Here is a 21,929-nt window from a genome sequence, read left to right on the forward strand (position 1 = left end):
GCTAAGGTGAGGCCGGGTTCAGACCTGGGGACAGCTCCGTAATCTCGACTCATTATGTATCCAACAGCAGGAAAGCAAACAAATTGTGTAGCTGCGTATGGGCATCAGATTAATTTAATTGCGCAAATGACGACATTTCTTTCTGTAGGACATAATAGTCGCGCACTCTGAGCTTGTAGTCCATGAGCGATCGCTTGCATAACAGGTACTCTGTCACACGTGTCTTAGATGCCATATTGGTTCGAACCAGGCCTAAGTAAGGCTGTAAATCTAACCCATTCCATCTCGTTACAGTCAGGCTTTTAGCTTTAGTTTCTGATTTAGACGAACAAGGATAGGCTAAAACTCTATTTAAGAAATAGGACAGATAGTGGAGGTAGCAGGTATGTGTGCTTATGCTTTAGCTCTGGCTTACCATGTACTTTGGAGATTACATTGAACTAAAGAATTTATGGTTGTCACTCATCCAAAGTAACAAAAAATTAGGACTTTTATTAGAAGCCTGAATGATTGTAGCCTAACATTTATTTCATATTCATGTTTTTAACGCAGTCATTCTGACTTTATATATGTGTTAGTCGTATAACAACTGAAAAGCAGAAAATCAAAGAAGAGAAAGGATGTTATGAATGCTTAGATATAAAGTTATAGGGAGCAAAAATATGCAGGTACAAAAACCCACCTGACCGCGCAGGCCAAGACAACATATGTAGTTTTAAAAGCTGAAGATAACTGTAGAAATGTCAAGTGATTTGTAAGAATTGAGAGTCGCTATCCTTGGTAATGTTTCCGTAGATATGGATTACAGAAAAATGTTGTCTTGCTAACTGGTTGCTAGATGCATGCTTTACATTAAAGCTTCAAGGTCGCGAATGATAAGTTTTTCAACTTTTTAAAGATTTCAAGGGATTCAAAAATGTACAGCAACTGTTTCAATAATATGGTTTACAGAAGGATGTTTAAGAACTGAATAGTGAAATGGTATATAATTTATATTGTAATATTCATACAAAAATTATTTCCGTACCATATGCTTATCAAAGCTTCCATTGCAAGGCAAAAGTTAGCAGTAGTTCATTTTTCAGTATAGAAATTTAGGACGAAAAATGGATGTAAAATGAGCAACATTGTATAATGCTAGAACTACATGTAGCATCAGCTTTGCTAACAAGGCTTTGTGAAGAATATTAGATACGCATGACATGAGAAAAATCTTTTACCATGGATGTTTATATTATTGAATGATATTATTAATATTCCCAGTTGCAGATATTACTTAAGAGAAAATGACTATTTTGCCATAAGCTTAGCTTTTGAACATTTTTTTGATTGGCTAATCAACCATGATACAGATACATGCAAAATAATTAAGCTCTCTGTATACACATTAATATGCTAGTTAGCAACAAATTTGTGTGTAGCATTAGCAAAATCAATGGCTAAAATTTGCTTTATAGTTTTCCAGTGTGCTGCAGGACACTTTTTGTCTCTTGTGAGCTTTAGCTTTCAGAGCCAGACATTACCCAGTTCAAGAACTGAAGGTCATAATCTAGTAGCTAGCATTATTTAAACATCCATTTGTGTATAGCTGAGTGTATGGCATTATGTAATAGCGTGGCTGGTGATTGTTTAGTTCAGAGAAATGGCTAATCCCATCAGCCACTGTCAACACCTCGCTGGCACTTGTTTACATGCGTTACTCGTGTGTCTTTGTCTAACTTGTGATGTACTGTCTAACTTATCTCGGTCAACATGAATGCATGGTCACCATCAATTGTCTTTTTTTCTGTAGATTCTGCAATCGTGTTTCGTAATGATGCTATGATGCCTGACTTGCTTTTGGTTGCAGGTATGTACTGACAAGATAAAACAGTGTGACTCTTTTTTCAATTTTATTTTCAGGGTTTAATTATATGGTCTATAATTTTGATAACAACTGTGTCTTAGTCTTTAGCTGAACGCCCTCTTTTCTTGTTATTTTGTTACTGTTACTCATGCCAACAAGAAATTTAAAAATCATATTGTTTTAACTAATTATAATAAGAAAGGGTGGAGTACTATTTAAGATAGCGTTTTTCTGTAGACCCACATTACAAAAATCATAATTAGCAATCAATATAGCTCTGGTCATGACATTAAAATTAACATTTTTGTGGTTTAGTGTCATGCTTAGCCTCTGAACATTGATTTCAATGTTTTCCAATGTTTCTAACTTGAAAGTTTTGAACTCTTGAGATTACACTATACTGACCCTCTTATAAAGCTTAACCCTGTCTATAACAAATATGATTTCATCTAGTTCTTAATAGCCTAGCCGACTAACCTTACCCATACTGTGTAGTACTGTCCTGATTGTATTGTGGCTGATTTTTGTTAGTACAAATTAGGGTTTGGCACTAGCAGTGAAACTCACTGAAAATTCATGGGGTTATCTTCTCTCAAATCTTGTAATTAGAAAGTTTGAGTATTTTTATCTTGTTGGCTAGAATTTAGACTGCTGCGTGTGAGATTTGGCGCTTGAATTATTTGAACAGAATGGATTTATGCTGGGTTTACTGGGACTGAAAGATGTGTGATATTCAACAACCAGGCTTGCTACGAACTAATGCAACTATGGAAATAATTATAATTGCATTTCAATATCATGATGACTAAGCTGGTGTCTTGTAATAATTTAGGTTGTACACATAAAACACCATAGATATAGCATGTTTCAGTCAGTTCTACTAGTACAATTGAATATGACATGGAGTCGTGTAGTGTTTTTATAATTTTAGTCTCCATTCTTCTTATTTGAGATTCTGACGCTTGTCGCCAATGTTTTTGTAGTTCTACCTGCAAAATGATAAAAAGTTATTTTCACCTGTAAAATTACAATTTAAGTATATATATTGAACAATACTAAATTGTTCTATGTACTCGAAGAAGAGATAGAGATAAGGTTTGAGTGATCAAAAAAGATATATGTGTATGCAGGGACAAGAACACTCCAGATGACCTAATCGCAAACCAAGAAAACCTCTGTAGTCATAAAAGCCGAAGAAACTGTAGAAATGTCAAGCGATTGGCAGTAGTCGAGAGTTGCTATAATTCATACTGCTTTGGTAGATATGAATTACTAAATAATTTTTCAGCAAGCTTAGCTTTTGAACCATGATACAGATACATGCAAAATAATTAAGCTCTCTGTATACACATTAATATGCTAGTTAGCAACAAATTTGTGTGCAGCATTAGCAAAATCAATGACTAAATTTGCTTGATAGTTCTCCAATGTGCTGTGGGACACCTTTTGTATCTTGCAAGCTTTAGCTTTCAGAGCCAGACATTACCCAGTTCAAGAACTGAAGGTCATAATCCAGTAGCTAGCATTATTTAAACATCCATTTTTGTATAGCTGAGTGTATGGCATTATGTAATAGCATGGCTGGTGATTGTTTAGTTCAGAGAAATGGCTAATCCCATCAGCCACTGTCAACACCTCGCTGGCACTTGTTTACATGCGTTACTCGTGTGTCTTTGTCTAACTTGTGATGTACTGTCTAACTTATCTCGGTCAACATGAATGCATGCTCACCATCAATTGTCTTCTTTTTCTGTAGATTCTGCAATCGTGTTTCGTAATGATGCTATGATGCCTGACTTGCTTTTGGTTGCAGGTATGTACTGACAAGATAAAACAGTGCGACTCCTTTTTCAATTTTATTTTCAGGGTTTAATTATATGGTCTATAACTTTGATAACAACTGTGTCTTAGTCTTTAGCTGAACGCCCTCTTTTCTTGTTATTTTGTTACTGTTACTCATGCCAACAAGAAATTTAAAAATCATATTGTTTTAACTAATTATAATAGGAAAGGGTGGAGTACTATTTAAGATAGCTTTTTCTGTAGGCCCACATAACAAAAATCATAATTAGCAATCAATATAGCTCTGGTCATGACATTAAAATGAACATTTTTGTGGTTTAGTGTCATGCTTAGCCTCTGAAGATTGATTTCAATGTTTTCCAATGTTTCTAACTTGAAAGTTTTGAACTCTTGAGATTACACCATACTGACCCTCTTATAAAGCTAAACCCTGTCTATAACAAATATGATTTCATCTAGTTCTTAATAGCCTAGCCGACTAACCTTACCCACACTGTGTATTACTGTTCTCATGGTATTTTGGTTGACTTTTGTTAGTAAAAAGTAGTATTATACTCACTGGAAATTCGGGAATTATATTCTCTCAAATCTTGATATTTAAAAGTTTGAGTATTTTTATCTTGTTGGCTAGAATTTTGACTGCTGAGTTTGAGATTTGGCACAAGAACTCTTTGAGCAGATTGTATAAGTGCTGGGTTTACTCCACTTGAAATATGTGCAATATTCAGCAACTATGCTTGCTATGGACTAATGCAACTCGGGAAATAATTATAGTTGCATTTAAATATCACACTGACTATGCTGGTGTCATGTATTAGGTTAGGTTTTACAAAAAAAAACACCGGAGATGTAGCATGTTTCAGTCAGTTCAACTTGTTCAATTAAAATGACGTAGAATGGTGTAGTGTTTTTATAATTTTAGTCTCCAATCTTCTGATTTGAGATTATCACGCTTGTTGTCAATGTTTTTGTAGTTGTACCTGCAAAACAAAAGAAAATTATTTTTCATTTGTTTTTACAATTTAGGTATAAGGAACAATACTAACCAAAACAGTAAATAATGCAGTATCTCATCAATGTTAGCCCTCTGAACCCTCACAGCTGGTATTACGGAATTGCGTAGGCTGTGGCAGAAACCTTAATGGCGGAATACAGGCTTCCATATGGTTCTGTTTACAAAATATGTTTTTAAGCAACAGCAAAAACTAATAAAATTAATTCTTGCGCAGGATGTTAGATTCTAAATTTCACTTCCATTTTTAACATTTTTCACTTATCTTTATCTACTTCTTTCATTATAATAACACATTTTATTAGAATGATATCGCGAAACAATCAATATGACTCATTCGTTGGTAGGTCATAAATGACTGTGATACAAATGTGGAATTTTATGATAATAAATATAAATTTCCAGTATATTTTGAGTCATGAAAAGATGATGAGTGTGCTATGGATGAATATTATCTGTAAATGTTTAATGAGTGTTTAAAATCATGCGAACTTTTATAGTTTTAGCCCGAATAATGGTGACATACTGTTTTTTTCTGTTTGATGACATCTGCTGTAGGTTGTCCGACTTTTTGTACTGCTGTTTCACCAAATATCATTGCATTGTTAGCACGTTTAGATATATTTGGTAAAAAATTAATAACTTCGGATTGCTGGACATATTGTCTAGGTTTACTGACAATCATTGATTAGATCGAGCAAGGATCAACGGGTTAAAACTCGGTTTCGTATCATGGATTTTTACAAGTTTGTATTTATATTTAACAACTATGATATTATCTTACATGTATTTACATAGCATTGTCTAATTTATTTGAAAATTAGAGCTTTAACTAGCAAATGTGGTTGCTGTCTAATGACACAGGCTTGGGTAATATTTCATACCAAGGGTTAGTACAAAGCCATTTGCATAGCTATTCATCCATAACATCTCGTGTATTGCTTTTCATTTGACCAGCACTTTATGTATTTCTATATCAAATTCATTGACATACAAACCGGTGGTGACTCACGGTTCTTTCATTTATATAGGCCTGGGCGGTCATCAAGGTCCTCTTCCTTGCATTGTCTTCCGGAAGATTTTGGCGATGAGTAGATCATAAATGTCAGTTGAACGCTTCTTCCCTGTCATTAGACACGTACCCAACCTAATTTTGAACAGCTGGTAAGTCATCATTGACTACTTGACTTGATGGGCTTTGTACTTAATGACCTCCCATATACTCTCAACACATTAGTCATAACTTATAATAAACTTTCATGGGTAGCAAAATCGTAAATGATACAGAATTTGAAGCGAACACTAGTCAATACCCAAACCGAACACTAGTCAATACCCAAACCGGCTATAGGAAGTCAATTGATTCTTCAGAAGATTGTGTCAGTCTACCCCAAACCTTCAAAATAAATATATTGTTATATATATATATAACAATAACCAACGAATAGATTTAAGAATTCAAGCAATTTATGTTTACACAAATTCTGTACCGTTCACTATCTCACTACCCACTTTCGCCTTGAAATTCTAGAAAATTAGAGATGCGAGCTTGCAAGGTGGTTTTTGATGTATCACTAAATGCCCAAAGATGCGAAAGGCCAGTTACGGAAACTACATCACTTGGCTTTCCCGTCAGGTCTGCTTCAGATTTGTTTTAAAAAGTTTGGCTGGAAATGAGAGTATAAGCAAATCGAGAAGTTTCCAGCCAGGAAGAGATGATTTAAAAATTAAAATGAAGAAAAAATAGAATTAGCTCTAATATAAGATCAGAACATTTTTTTCAAGAATTTTTTATTAAGCTGAATTCAGTTATATTAAATTTATACTTTAAGTTTTTTTATGCGATGCCACAAAAGTGTAGCGTACCAAGCGTGTTGCATCAGGTCTCTCTCTCACAATCATTAGTGCTATGATTCTCTGAAAGGTAAGAACTCCATACGGTATGCTACTGTATGGACTGCTGCATACTGCCACTACTCAAAATTATGTTGTGCATAATACTGCTACATTTTAATGCAGACCATAACCTTTACATAGGTATTTGTAGCCTTGGGGGCATGGGTATAGAGCATGAATAGATAAAATCATGTATTTTTTCATTGTAATATCTCTTATTGGTAGTTTTTTAGAGGATGGCAACACAATAATTTATCTTTAGTTAATTTATATAAAAAACATTTTTGAGATAGGACTTTAAGAAAATTAACTTGCGAGCTTTTGTCCCAGAATGCATTTTGCTCTCATATCAGACATGACTGTACAGTAGGCGCTGCTAAAATGAGATGATCAGTTCTAGGAACGTTTACATGATAAGGATTTTTCATTATAAGAATGTTAACATACATGTAAATTGTCTAAACCATTTCAGGACCTTTCCAAACTCACTCATGTGAGAATCCGACTTACATTCTTTTGAATGTATTGGCGGTGCCTTAACTGTATTATTGGTTTTCATCGACAACTTTTCATGATCAACCTCATTGGTTTAATAGACCATGATTGTGGTAATTTGACAATAATTTGATGAAGAGCGCATAGTTTGACGCGACAGCGACTTACAACAATTGACTAAGAAAAAATAGTTTCACTATAAAAAAGCGATAGTACCTTTTCGTCATCTATTCGTTCTTAAGAGCTCAAGATTGCAACTCCAACTCGTGACATTCAGATGCACCGACCAATAGCCTTAAAGTATTTATCAACAATTGCACTGCTATATGTACCTATTTTCTGTTCCGTTGTCACTTCAGACAAATTATCACAAGAGTCAGAATGTTATGGAAATTGTATGTATTATATGTATAATGCTTTATGTACAGTGTTGGGAAAAAATCTTTGTCTGCCTGTTTAAGTAAGTGTAGCACTGCAATAAATTCATCATAATTTGGAAATATTTTGCACTGCATACATAAAACCCTGTATCAAAACAATCCTAATGAGCTGAAAAATAGAAATAACTAGATTTTAAAATTGCCAAATATCTTCTATTGTATCAACCGCTGCCTACTAATTCACACTGCATACCAGAAAATATGTCATCGCAAATTTTGTTATTATCTCTTCTTTAATTATTTTCTAAATTGAAAATAACGGTCTTGTACTGTTATGGGCCCAGAAAAAAGCCATTGGTGTTGTTTTGCATTTTAATATTTTATCTGGTAGCCTTTGCAGACTATAACCATTCTGCAGCCTTAGGCATGCTGTGAACAAGCCTCACGAGCGCTAGAGTGTTCATAATCTGAAACCAGCAATCATGTTGGACAGCTGGTTTTTTCAAACGCCTTGATCATGGTAGATCTTTGGTGGTTTGATGCTGCATTCATTTCTTTACCACTTAATTTTCTTTAGATTGAAATACTCTAAGCTTCTTCGCTATTTTTCTATTGCTCAGATTGCCCATCGTATGCAGGCGAATGATGAGGTCGTTGACACATTTCTTATCCATGGTTGATGTTGACGCTGGTATGAATTCTGGGATCTCTAGCTGTTCCTCTTTTAACAAGCAAAACTGTAAACCTTTGCTGCACATGCTGTCCAACATGATCTCTATTGTTGTGATAATATTCCACTTGAAAATTAATAATGTCATATTGCGTTTGAAAATGAGTTAATAAGCACTGATTCACATTGATTGGCCTAAAAATGATTATTGATCCCTGATTAACCGTAATTTTATTACTGATGGTGTCAAAAAGATCTAATGTTAATTTACTTTTAAATGATGCATGGTTTGTCAGGAATCAATCCCTCTACATGACTACTACAACAAATTTACCTAAAATGGGCAGTGAGGTTTGAGGTGGACAAATACTTTCTGACACCGCTGTATGTCGCTTTCTTTTCTCGCAGGTGTGGCGAGACAGACTAACACTCAAATCAAACTTTAGAACTCGCCCGATGATACACTTTAAGTTATATGGAGATTTTTACGCGGTACGAAGCAAAAACTTCACAAAATTGCCCGACTTTTTCTAGAATTTATGCTATAGGAGGTATACGTTATAGGAGCATCTACTTTACTCTAAAAGACCATGTGAGTTTGTGAGGTACAAATATCATGTTTAAAGTGTGCAATAGCTCCCATGTAGGATACTTTTGCTCCCTCATCACTAATTGAACTTGAAAGTTTATTGTGTATTATCTAATTTTTATCACTTTTAGCCTTGCTTGTCCTCTAGCGCAAAGCCGACCTATTGCTTCTAGATGTGACTCTGGCACTTAATGGTATAAAAGTGCAAGCTGAGTTATCAGTAAAGATTTTGACAGAACTGTTCATGAAGTGAGTGTGAGAGTGCTTTAATTTCAATGCTGTAGTTGATCCCATTTTCTTTCCACTTAAAGAATAGAGAAAACATAGTATTATTATGCTTTATTATTCATCTTGAGGTGTTGACTGATGTTCTAAAAAAAGAATTAAGGAGATTGACCAACCAGAAGCTGAGATATAGCCAGCCAAACACAGGTCTACCAAAAACAAAAGTGTTTTGGTAATCATCAATATATGACGTATGAAATCGACTTGTGTGCCATTGGTCAATTAAGCCAACTAATGCGCTCTCCTATAACAATCACAGCGTTTTAATTGGTTTAATCCCTGGAAGTATAGAACAATCAAATTGGGCCTAACAATCATCGCTCCTAGAATTCCGAACCAGTCCCTCTGACGTGTAGATTAGTTTTAGCATAAAATAATTACACGCATCTATTATTTCGCAACATTTCGCTATCTTGCTAGTTCAGCTCAGTTTTGTTGTTCTCCTACTTAGCTTCCATATCCAGACTCATCTTTAGCGTTGTTCAGATTTTTTAACTATAGCTATAGCTAATAAATATAATCAATCATCAATCTCGGTTATCATTTGGAATTTTCTACAAATTATATTAGTTACATCATTTATTCTATACGCAGTTATATTATTATTTTGTATAATATGCATTATGAATATTATATAAATCATAAAAAATAATCATAGATAAGATAATAGATCAATAGAAAAATCAAAGCATAAGTTATCGTTTTCTTTTCTTATAGCAAGAGCAGCACGGTCAAGTTAGTCTTTTTAAGATTATGGCTGTAGTGAACTTCCAGTCTGTTAATAGTGACGATAATCATGAAAATCAACTGAATGCTGCAGTAGATACACAGTAGAAAAATGATGAAGGAACAAAAAGTCCCATTCCTATTTCTTATTCTAAACAAACTGCAATCGCGGATATCGCATATAGACTATAAACGTGCCGTTCGTTGAACAGATGATCTTTGGAGCATATCCGTGGAGATCGAGTTAAAATTTGAAGCTCAATAGTCAAAATCTGCTCTTCTGCTTTAAAAAATCATGGCGAGGGGTTGTGGGCAAATGCCTTTACCACACAATGTTTGGATGATTTTCCTGAGAAACCAGAGCTAGTATGTAAATTATTTACTATCGCGAGAAGCGTTTCACATCTCGTAGCCAAAACAATCCTTATACATAACGGCGGTAAGGGTGCGCAACTCCGGCTCATGACCATTAAGTCGATTTTATACGTCACAGTTTTCGGGATTTTCGAAGGGTTTTCCTCTGATTCTTTATTAGGTAGACCTGTGTTTGGCTGTCTATATCTCAGCTTCTAGGGGGTCAATCTCCTTGATTCCTTTTTTAGAACATCAGTCAACACCTCAAGATAACTAATAAAGCATAATAATATTATGCTTTCTCTATTCTTTAACATGGAATGTTTGATTAGTACGATATTTTAGGCAGTTTGAGGCCGCTTGTTTTTGGGACAATGTTTAATTATGACTGCTGATGTACTGGCGGTTAAGACATTTAAAAAGCTGATAATGGTGTTTTTATAAAACCCCGACAACAAATTCAGAGTAATTTTTTGCTTTGTTGCATATTTGACTCAATAGAACAAGTGTTATCGCTGAAGCATTCTCTTAAGGTGAAAACAAATTAGGCGATATTTAGAGCGATATTGCGTTAGAGCTAATCTGCGTTAAAATTCACTCAGCGTGTTCATGCAGAGCGATAAAGCTAGAATTTCTCTACACAATTTTATTGCTAACGAGATGCATTTCGATTGGTTAGTTCTTACCAGAATGTAATTTTACGGCGGGTAATTATTTCTTACCGATGTTCAACAACGTACATCAGCTCCAATTTTCTATTTTGTTACGAAACATCTTCAGAACGAACACTCAAATGTTCATGAATTTAATAATAGCACTCCCAGTTCTGTCCATCATAACAAAATTAAAAAAAATCCGAGTTGAAAACCAACATCCGGAGTCAATCGTTGCGCCGGTTGACCATTTTGCGAATGGTAAATATTTAATATATTAAATATGAAAAACCACTACAAAATAAAATATGTATAAAAAATTGTAAAAAAAATACAGCTAAAAATACAAGAATCGTTTTTCTTTGTCTTCTTGTAGTGTAGGCAGTGTACACTCTCTGAAAGGGAGATAGGTTTAATAACAAATGTGGAGGTTGTTTATGTTGTAGCCTAGACGACGACATTTTGACTGGCCTAAATTTATCAACAACTCCGAAAAAACTAATGATACGGATTTTTATTGGCAGTTTGTGAGCGTGCCCATTATATCATTTGCTAGTAAATCGCTCAAGTGTGTTTATGCACGCACCAGCGATATCTTCGCCCTCATGACGCTTGCAATAAAATCGCCTAGTGTGTTTGGACCTTAAAAGCTCCTTGCTATATTTTCACAAAAGGCAAATATACCTAAACCTATACATATACTGATAAGGTAACTTACCTCCTCAAATAGAGTTGGCGTTCATTAAAAAGATGGCGCTCGATTTTCAAAGCAATCTCCTGATGTGGTCCCAAATAGCGGTGCCAATCAAATCAAGGTGCATTCAAATATAGGTTTAACGGTAGCTCACTTTCAACATTTTTTCCAATACCAAATTGAAGGTGGTCAGAGACTCTGTGCATAAAGTCCTCATCAACTTATTTTTTATACAATGTTAAAATCTTTGTTCTTTTGTAGAAGTTGTTTAATCTGGAGAACGAAGATGAGCTCACCACGCAGAACTATTGTTCTTTAATCATGTTCTCACAGAACTAATCATATTGGCCTACAAGTGTTTTGAAAAACTGAAGGGTAAGTTGATGAGTCCTCTACTTTTTGTAGTCCTAATCTTCTGATAATTAAATTGGGCTTTGATGACTAAAGTGAGCTCTGGAGACTGCAGTCATTTCATTGGGTAGTTGGCTACACTAAAATACTATAGCACTGACAATCCGCAAAAACAGTAAAACTATAGTTATGAAGCAAAATAACCATGTACGGAGTTGCATGTACAATTGATATTTAAATTGTACAAATACAATATCAAAGTATTAAAATATTAACCATTTTTTAAAGATTGAATGTATTTCTTAATGAGTGTAGCCTGGGTTTTCCGAATGGAAAAAGTCTAAAACACAATCAGATTTTGGTCTAGTCCATTAACTGAGTGCGTACAACAGGCTGCGCAGTGCAGCTCAGCACAATGTACGCTTATAACCAAGAGCAATGCGCTAAAAAATCTTTGTACAAAACATTTCTTATTAGTGAGTAGGCAATTAGTTAGCCGGTCATATGTGTACCTAATAGGAAAAAACCAATCGCCATCCTGCATCTAACTAATAGAAAACATGTTAACAGCCAACAGCGACCAAAGTTTTTTGAGAATCATTTTTGTTTTTACAGTTTATTATTGCAATAAACAGCTGTGTTAGACCTTTACAGCTACCAAGGTTTTAGAAATGGGCAATAAATAAACCTTTGGAAAATGGACTACTGATTGCTACCTATTGTATCAGCAAAAGAGGATGAGAACCTGACCAAGCTCATACTGCAACACACTTTTTAGATTTTTTGTCGGTAACATTAGGCGTAAAACCTTCTGCTGATTAATGTGTATGTTAAAAAACTCTGATAGGCAGTGTGGTTCATAAATAAGGTCATCTTAATCTGAGGGCACCTTTTATTGGTGAAAATTAGGTCTTTAATAAGAGCCATCACATGTAGGACAAATTAATGTACCAATGTCTGTTCTATTCTAATAAAAAGTGTATTACGTTATTCAATAGAAAAATGATATGGTAATGATGCTACCACTACCAGGCACAATAACCTTTTGGCTTTTACTTTGAAACAATTTTTATTTACCCTTCATGGCCACAATGTTTGCGCTTTAATTCTGGAATTGTCTGTTTGTGTAATAATGTTCTATCTACCAATCTTTCATACAAATAAAAGTGTCCTCAAGAACCCTGGCCATCATTTTTAGCTGTTTTTATGAAATCTAGAGGCATTTGAAACGTTCTCTCTTCCAACAGCGTCAATAATTTTTTAACCTTGTCTTAGCATTTTACAACATATTGAAGGGTAAAGTAACAATTTGTTCAAAACTTCATGAACTTGTAGTATGGCTCTTACTCTGTTTTTTTTTACACTAAGCCTGCTTATAAAAATGCTGATGAAATGCAGTTGCATTTAAGTTCTGCATAAATTGTCTAAATTGTTTTTTATCACGGCTTCATTAACAAATTAAAGACTTGGTAAATTTTGATCTTGCAGCCATTTTTCCTAATTGTGCACGCAGTATGATGCTCAATTACAACAAGGCATGAAGTAAATGTAATACGAAGCAGTTTTTGCACTGATTTCTTATGTCTTAATTTTATGTTGAAGCTGTTTCAGTGTCAATTCTTAAACTACCAATAGTACAGCTCGTTTGGCAATGTGTTTCTGTATGGCCAAGTGCTGCATGATGCGGCTTTAGCAAGCTTTTGTACAAATTGTTTCCGATTACTGATTAATTAGTAAATTATCTTATTACATCTATACCTGATTGAAAAAAGCTATTATTTGCATATGTTGAGCAAATAAGAATGCGTTTACAACCTGAGCATAGTTTTGCTTTGCAAAAACTTGTTTTATGAAATCTTCTTACTGATGACCAGTAATTTCAGAAGCAATATAGCCATAAATGGTTACTAACTTCAGATCTATAGACTGAGCAACTTTATTGAGCAATAGTACTAATGAGAGTAATTATGTTCATCAGATTAATTAGCATGTAAACTAATAATATTCATAAATCATCCGACTAGAGTTTTGTGCTTACCTCACAGTAATTTCAAAATGGACGAAAAATGGTCCCTCTCACTCGACAACTCGTTTGTAATATTTTTGGGGGCATGAACTAACTTAAAAACTTATGCTGACAAACTTGCTATAAAAATATTGTTAATAAACAATTTGGGTGTAAAGTTATAACCATTTATACACTCTTTTAGAAATTAAGTTTCACGAAACACTTATGTCGCGGTAGAGAGATCCATTTGGTAGTAAAGGAGTTGAAGTTATCAGCAGGTAGATCATATGGGTTGCGGTCACAGAAACCATGGTTAAGTCGCAAATCACGAAGTTGAATTATTCGACTTTGAAGTTGCACCAACTGAACTTATAATATTGGTAACAAATTTTGTAACCTGTAGGTCTGGACCAATCAAAGAGTGATTTTTCTGAATCTGAAGTCAGTTTAGCCAATAAAAGTATTTTACCATCGAAAAAAAACTTAAAACCGTTGCTATGCTAAACAAGAAGTACTGAAAAATGGTGTCCGCTAAAAATAATTGTTTCTTTTTTGCCGATTTTGGACGCTTGTAATGAGTACTTTGGTATTCTAACTGATGTCAAGAGCAGTGAAAGTAAAGGGAGTTGTGGTGATATTTTCCTAACGATTCTTACAAGATTACTACAATATTTAATAATAAGAATAATTATTCAATTTTTATGAAATTATAATCAGATTTAGTTATGAGAATAATTATTCGAGTTTGCAAGGTCGAAGTATATAGTGACCGATGGTGTGCAATATGTTACTGTTGTTAATTTTCTAAAGATTTGGTTGATGATTTGGGTGTGCCCAATATCGCGATACAATCAAGCTGTTTTTAATATCTGCAAAAATAAGTAATACACTTTCTTATAAATATACAGCTATTTCTTTGACAACCAGCTAAAATCTGTTTAGATTTTTAAATTCAGCATAGTTTTTTGGATCCAAGTACAGAAATCTAGATAAATATCACAATATCTTGATATTGGTTGCTATGTCGTTTTGAAATATAAACAAAACTTTACATTGGTTTTCGTTTCTAAAACTTTAATACCAGTTTTCTTGGATCTATGTTTTTGCACTAATGGTAAACGTGCTTCAGTTTTTTGACCATATAATCTGCTGTAATTAGGCTAGAATCAAAATTTTGTTTGCTAAATCTTGTAATCCCGACTTACCATGAATTCTGTGATCATGACACATATTAATAGTTAATGCACTGTTTGGAACTTATAGTGCTATTGTAGAACTACAATAAAAAATATGTCATCACTAACAGAAATTAACTACCAGTTTTGATTTTGTATAGGTGTCTTGTTTTCTATTACAGATTTTAATGTGTTTGCAGGACAAAATGAAGCAACTGCAAGAAGTTTATTATATAATTTATTTCAAATTATGTTCTTATGATAGAACTTTCCGTAACAAACTTTCATTTGGCTAATACTTGTATCCATTTTTGACTAAAATAAGTCGAACCAATTTGTTTCACTCCTACTACCTGCCCTAAATTAGTGCAAATGGTCATCAGAAATGTGCTTTCTTTGCGCTGCTAAAATGGCCCATTAAATGTACTTTAATTTGATGAAAACTCAAATATTGGTTAATTATTGGCCTTTCCAAAATACCGTAAAATACTCATCTAATTTGCATGTACGACTTAGCTGCCCAAGTTGTCAATGCATGGTACTAGAGCTTGTTATCATTTTGCTTGTTGAAGGTTGACTTGCAACAAAATTTCATTACGGTTATTTGGTATCAAAAGATTCACCATGGCTTACTCTGCTGTGTTGTGGGTGCAAAATATGGAAAACTGTGATTACAAGCTCTTAAAAGCTAAAAAAGAAACAGTTAATCTCCGCGATCCCGAAACCGCCGTAGATTGGAATCAATTCATTTCTCTGACATAGTAAAATGATTTGGTTATTGTTTTGACACGTGATCTTCTCACATGAATTGTAAGTTCCGTAAAAGGCTCAATATGAAACTTCTTGTAGCACTAGTTTATGACATAAACTTTGGGTTTCGCCAAAGAGCTCTTACCAAATATAGATGCTCGCTAGTTTACAATTTTGTTTTGGGTTGATCTAATCGTCTAGTCGCAATCTGATCATGTGACCCATGCTTCTTGCCAAACAGCGCGCATAATTTTCGCAGCATTTTTTGACTATCACAGGTGACCAACAGGTTTGTCATGCTTATCAGATGATGATATGCATTCCTTCGAGCTAAGGTTAAAAATTAAACCATTTTTTACGGTAGGTTTTGAGATATCAGTGCTCAAAGTGACATCAATACAGTGATGAGGAAACAGATGCTTGAGGACAATAGACATCGTTTCATTGAATGCGTGAAGCGTAATTGTGAAAATATTTGAATGAATGAGGTTGCATGAAAGTGTAAACAGAAGCCATCTTGTCGAGCTACGTTCCATTTGACCCATTTTTGGAACGGGATTCTAATCTTCGGCAATTTCGTGATGGCGGCGATTAACTTTTCGCTTTTGAGCTTTTAAGAGCATGTTATCACATTTCTACATATAATGCACATGCAACACAACAGAGTAACACATATGAATCTTTTGATACCAAATAACTGTAGCGTGAATTTTGTTGCATGTCAACCTTTAAGCATTAGTAATCTTTTAGAAAAATGACAAGATTTTCTTTTGGAAACATACCTTTCAAGCAACAACGGTATGCGAGTGCCACTGTACGTAATTTTGATTAATATTCTTAAACTTCGTAATCATTGTTAGTATTGACTAAGTATTATTGCTTTTTAGTTTGTGTATTTTCTTATGTAATTATTATCTGTGAATGTTTAGCTGAAGCTTGTGCAGAGCTGTCATCAACAACAATTTAGTTGAATGTCATTTACTAGTTTTTCCGTTTTACAAATTGGACTATAGGTGTATACAGCTCCTATTCACCCTTGCATGTTTATAGTTGTCATGTTCTTGCATTCTGGTTGCCTGTCCACTGACGATAGCACTTGTACAGACTATATGTAAGCATAGTGTCTGGGATAGGAACTGAAACTCACAGTTAAAACCTATGGTGACCAGCTCTAAACTTTACTTTGCAATAATATCTAAAAGCCAAGTCCAGATCAGGGTCAGACTACTGACTATGAATTTTACGAATGAGTAATTGCTTTTGAAATACCACTTCAATATTTGAAGTCCTTTTTTTTTAATAGGATATGAATAAGTTTTTACATTGCTTAACTCGCGTTCTTCTATTGCCTACAAATCACAATGGTGACAAATATCAAAGCTGGGATTGAGAGTCATAAGCTAAAATATCAGATGCACTTCTGCTTTCTCAGTTTTTTCCTTTTTTTGCAGCAAGCAATGAGCTTTCAATTGATTAGCTATGAAAAGAGTTTAATTTAAATCGGAAAATCATTCATTCAAAAAATGTGATATTTCTATTTTGTTATTACTAATTGCAGGGTGTTGCTATAACATGTTCTGCACCGACTCTGGTGCTAGACAAGTTATCTAAAGAATTGGCGATTCAAGGTTACAAAAGCTTACATATTTGGGGAGGTTTCTGGTCAGAGGAGAGCGGACAAAGGAACTTAGTGAAGGTAAATTAGGGTGTCAAAACACCAAAATATTGAGTGACATAGAATGAACCTTGGTGAAAAACAATATTTTTTTAGATGTATTTTACAAATATTGAGATGAAAAATTTTGTGCTAGTCCGAAAATTTCAATAATATGTATTAGGACGATGTATCTAATAGTATGCAACAAGCTATAGCTTTTTTTAACTCTGAATGACACTCGTATTGCTTAACTTGCATTTTTGTACCATTTACAATCTCTGTTTGTGAGAAATGTACCTTTTGTTCCAAATCCTGTTCGGCCTGTCATAGCTGTTTTCTGCAGTAACCATTCAATTTTCGGGATAAACGGGGACCAGGGTCTTTTGTGGACAGTGAAAACCCACAAAATAAAAAGTAATGTTTTTAAGTTTATACATAAATAAGCCAAACTTTAAGGCCAAAACACTTGCATTGTTTCATAAGCATAATGTATTTGTTTCCTATGTGAAAAGTAAACTTAAGTTCCTTTCATTGACTTTTAGGTCATATTCTAACTTAAATCCAAGTATTTTAACTCAAATTATGAATTTTTTGTAGTGTGGGCATAGGTCAGATTTTTATCTGGTTGGAATAGCTGTACAGCAAATTTTGCTATAATGTACATGTAGGCCTATACCTATTATAACGCAAATTCCTCTCAATGTAAAGAATTTATGTAAAGCTTTTGTTTGACCAACATAAGTAATGCCATATAGGGTAAAGTGTCAAGTTGGTGAAAGTTCCCAAAATTATTAACAAAATTTTCATAGTTGTCCTTAAAAATATCGCTTACATTCTTGCCAAACTTGAGCAATGATAAGATGCATATGGTTCGCTATTATAGATACCAATACATTGTTAAACTAGTTTGTCATTAGAGATTGTCATTTTTGTCAAAAATATGTAAAATGATTCGCCTCGCAAGAAATCAGAAATATTTGAAGGGGATCTATCAGTGAAAGCTTTGGAGTGTTAATACAGACGGTTTCCTACTTACGAACATTCGAGTTACAAACAACGGTACATACGAACAGGTCTGCGCGTATATTCATCGATTATACCGACGGTATTACCGACTTATTAGCGGCAGAAAGAGGCGCTACATAGAAGCATCACCCAGCATCCACCTTCCTCTGCCCAGTTCGTTGCAGTGCATAAGTGCGTGAACGTATCTCCAGTGCGCAAAGAACTTTTTTTATTTTTCCTGTATGTATTGTAAAGGAGTTTGCCGACCTTTACTTGGCACGATCTAGACTAATAAATAAAAAGAAGAGAGTGTGTGTAGTCCCATTCAGCTTTTTTATTAGCGAAGGAAATTTCACTATTCGAGGAGCGTACATCTATCTGCTCTGCTCAAATAAATGAGAGCGCTCCGTTGTATTCAGTAATATCAACTGTTCCGTCCTAACGGCAAACGGTGAGAACACCGGCTAACAAGGTGAATAAATAGGACCGCTAGCGAGTTGGTATGACAACAATAAAAGTGACGATAAATGATAGTGTTATAACATGATATCAGATATAACAATAGCATAACGAGTGAAACAACGGTATAATAAAAGGACAACACATAAAAAAGGACAACAAAGATAAGTTCTAGCATAACGATTAAAACAACGATATAATAAAAAAGGACAACACATACGATCAATAAGAAATGCTGTGTCATGGCCCGGCGTCCACCACAGTATTCTCTCCATTTTATTAAAAAGATTTTTCAGTACAAACCAATTTACAGGTTACTTATACAAGCCTTAAACATACTAATATAATCCTTCAATATACTTATATACATGTAGGCCTTAAGCATAAGTTATAATACAAAATATAGCACTGAAGCAACTTACGAACAAATTCACTGTACAAACAATTGTTCGGAACGTAACTCGTTCGTAGGTTGGGGACCGTCTGTATACCAAGCTGAATGTCATGATATCTAGTCTCATCAAAATCTATCTTGCTCCCAAGCTCTTCCCGACGATGGATAAATGATAAGTCATACAGACACTGATTTTACTTTGTTAGCTAGCCGCAACAAGTAGCAGTCTGTCTCTTGTGGCTTTTATTCACCTCACCTTCTGTTTGATCTCCAAATTCATGTTTACTACCTTCAAAACTGAATGTTTTTTAATTGTCAAATCAATTGATATGAGCATCAGAGTTAAATTTTTTGCTGAGCTAGAATTTATTCTGGTCATCTCAAATAGTCTACGAAAATGAACTGTTATAAACGAGCGCATTTGCACAGACATGCTAATGGCAAAGAGTAGCTTTATCATATAAGCAGAGACTAAATGGTGTAAACAAAAGCTGAAACTCTGTTTTAATAGAAACTTCTAAACTATTTAAAGAATTTCAATAATGTCTATATAATTAATGATTAATGTATAATCCTAAATATTTAGGATTTGTTTGGAGTGCACGAGAGGACAACTCTGCTTTGCAGAGTAACCTGGCAGTAACCCTATGCTTAATTTGTACACGTATGCATTGCAGTGAAAGGCATATTCATACACATAAACCTTACAGTGTTAAAGGCCAACTGAATGAAAAGGGACTTTTATACAATTCATAGTCAATCTGTGCATGGAAAAAATTGACCGTGTAGACAGTTAGGAATTTTACTCAGCTTAAGAAGTTTTGAATCAACTTGGCTTGTACCAACAAATACCCTGGCAGTGTAGAGTGCTGTAAAAGATTATCAGTTGCAATAATTATGCATTCAAATATTGCAAATTATTACAAGGTTAATTAGCATAGTTTTTGTAGTGTCAGTCTAGCAAGGTAAATGTTGCAAGTTCAAATCCAGCGGGATGCAATATTTTTCCATTATCCAACGCTGGCTTTATATGGACAGACACGGTTCTCATCACAGTACAGGCTGAATGTGTAAAATTTTGTAGATTTTGGTGCATTTTGCTTAGAAATAAGAGGAATGGAAACGCTGTAATTATTAGTTTGTAAAATAAAGCTTTTCTTAACCCAACTATTCATTACATTTTATATTTAAAAGATACCATTCTTACCTAATAGTTTGACAAAAAAGCTTTAGCTTAAAAGAAAGCATTAATGATAATGTTTGTTGTTTTTTACTTTTATTGAGTTAACTTGTGTTAACAACATCGAAACAATAATTTTTTAAGGCTTACTAGGTTAATTTTTTTTTAGGCAAAACATCAACATAGTGAGAACTGCAATCTCTTTAGGGCAAACATAATTATGCAGAGTTTCAGTAGGAAAGCATCTTCTGTGTGACCTACATTTAGTACAGCCACCAATATAGCTAGCTGCCAAAGCCTACTCTTCAAGTTTCTGGCCAATCTCCTAAGCGTTCTAAAACAACATGATGGAGCACACTTTTTAGTCAGTATTGTTTTAAAGCTGGTTTGATATCTTGGGAAAGTCTGTAAAATGAGTAGTGTTCAACATTCTCCTAATTTTTAACTATACTAACAGGTTAATAAATGGTTTCTTTGCAGGTAGAGCAGCATATTTACCAGTGGAGGCAAAGTGGTCTAGATTGCCTAACCTTCAAACAACAAGTTGATGTTCAATTTCCAAAAAGGCATCCAGTGACTGGAATGACATCCAACCTTAAAGTTCTTTCTGTAGCTGGGCGTGTCTACAGTCAGCAAAGTTCTCTTGCGAATCGCTTCTAAGATCTCTAGCTAAAATCATATTTAAACGTTGTGCAGAGCCATTAGTTACAGCTACCACAACTTCACACATTATACTCGAGGTGCCAGGAGATGGTCACACAATTTGCAAGACAATTATAGAGCTCAGTGTTTTGAAGCTCTACAGCTTTATTTGACAGAAATAAAATATTCCACTTTTGTTGATAAATGTTTTATGGTATTCTTGTGAATGCTTTGATTTTTAATCTTTTGGTAATGTAACAGCTGTTTGGCCTGCTTTTGATAGGTTGCTCCATTTGCACTAAAGACTTTTAGATTTATACAAACTCATTGTGTTTTAAGAATAATTTATTTGTCACCGTTGCACTCACTTGAGCAATTTGTTTGACGTACTTATATTGAGCTTTCCTTTTCTGTAAACTCAACTCCTTGACGGGGTTGCTTAAAGAGTCAATTTTTTTCCTTTTGAGTAAGTTTGGGCTTTTTTTAAAGAAATATGCTGACCAATGTTGATAAATGCGAGTTAGATATACATGCATGAAATCTGCACAGTGTGTTCAATGTTACTGCATGGTTTCATCGAAAGCTCTTATCTGAAACCTTTTATAATCCAAAGGGCCCCACATATGCTATATTTCCCAGTTTTGCCTCAGTAGCAATGACTTGACTAAATCGAATTGTATAAGTAATAAATGTGGCCACAGGTATGCAAATCTCCCATGTTTGACATTTATGTTTTAAAAATTGGGTGTCTCTGACTCTACCAGGCATATTTGGCAGCATGAATGTATGCACTGTTTTAATTAATATACGTTTTAAAAGTTTTCTATTTGACAACTAGGATGGTTTCAATACCAATTACTTGATGTCAATACCATCCTAGCTTTTATTGCAACTTATTACAACTT

At 34.3% G+C, this 21,929-nt stretch overlaps 1 long non-coding RNA gene across 3 annotated transcripts; it reads left to right on the top strand.

Annotated features, from left to right (window-relative positions):
* The first annotated feature begins 243 nt into the window (after positions 1–243).
* LOC137387649 (uncharacterized) lies at positions 244–21,568 on the top strand. Of its 3 annotated transcripts, none has more exons than XR_010977931.1 (8): positions 244–383; positions 1,793–1,849; positions 3,603–3,659; positions 5,693–5,825; positions 8,823–8,940; positions 11,665–11,778; positions 17,246–17,383; positions 20,863–21,568. It is a non-coding gene; the product is annotated as an uncharacterized lncRNA (long non-coding RNA). The 3 variants fall into 3 exon arrangements; XR_010977932.1 differs by having other exon boundaries at positions 8,840–8,940; XR_010977933.1 differs by lacking the exons at positions 1,793–1,849; positions 3,603–3,659 and having other exon boundaries at positions 321–383.
* The last annotated feature ends 361 nt before the right edge of the window (positions 21,569–21,929 follow it).

Source organism: Watersipora subatra, chromosome 2, assembly GCF_963576615.1.
Source record: "Watersipora subatra chromosome 2, tzWatSuba1.1, whole genome shotgun sequence".
Lineage (NCBI taxonomy): Eukaryota > Metazoa > Bryozoa > Gymnolaemata > Cheilostomatida > Watersiporidae > Watersipora > Watersipora subatra.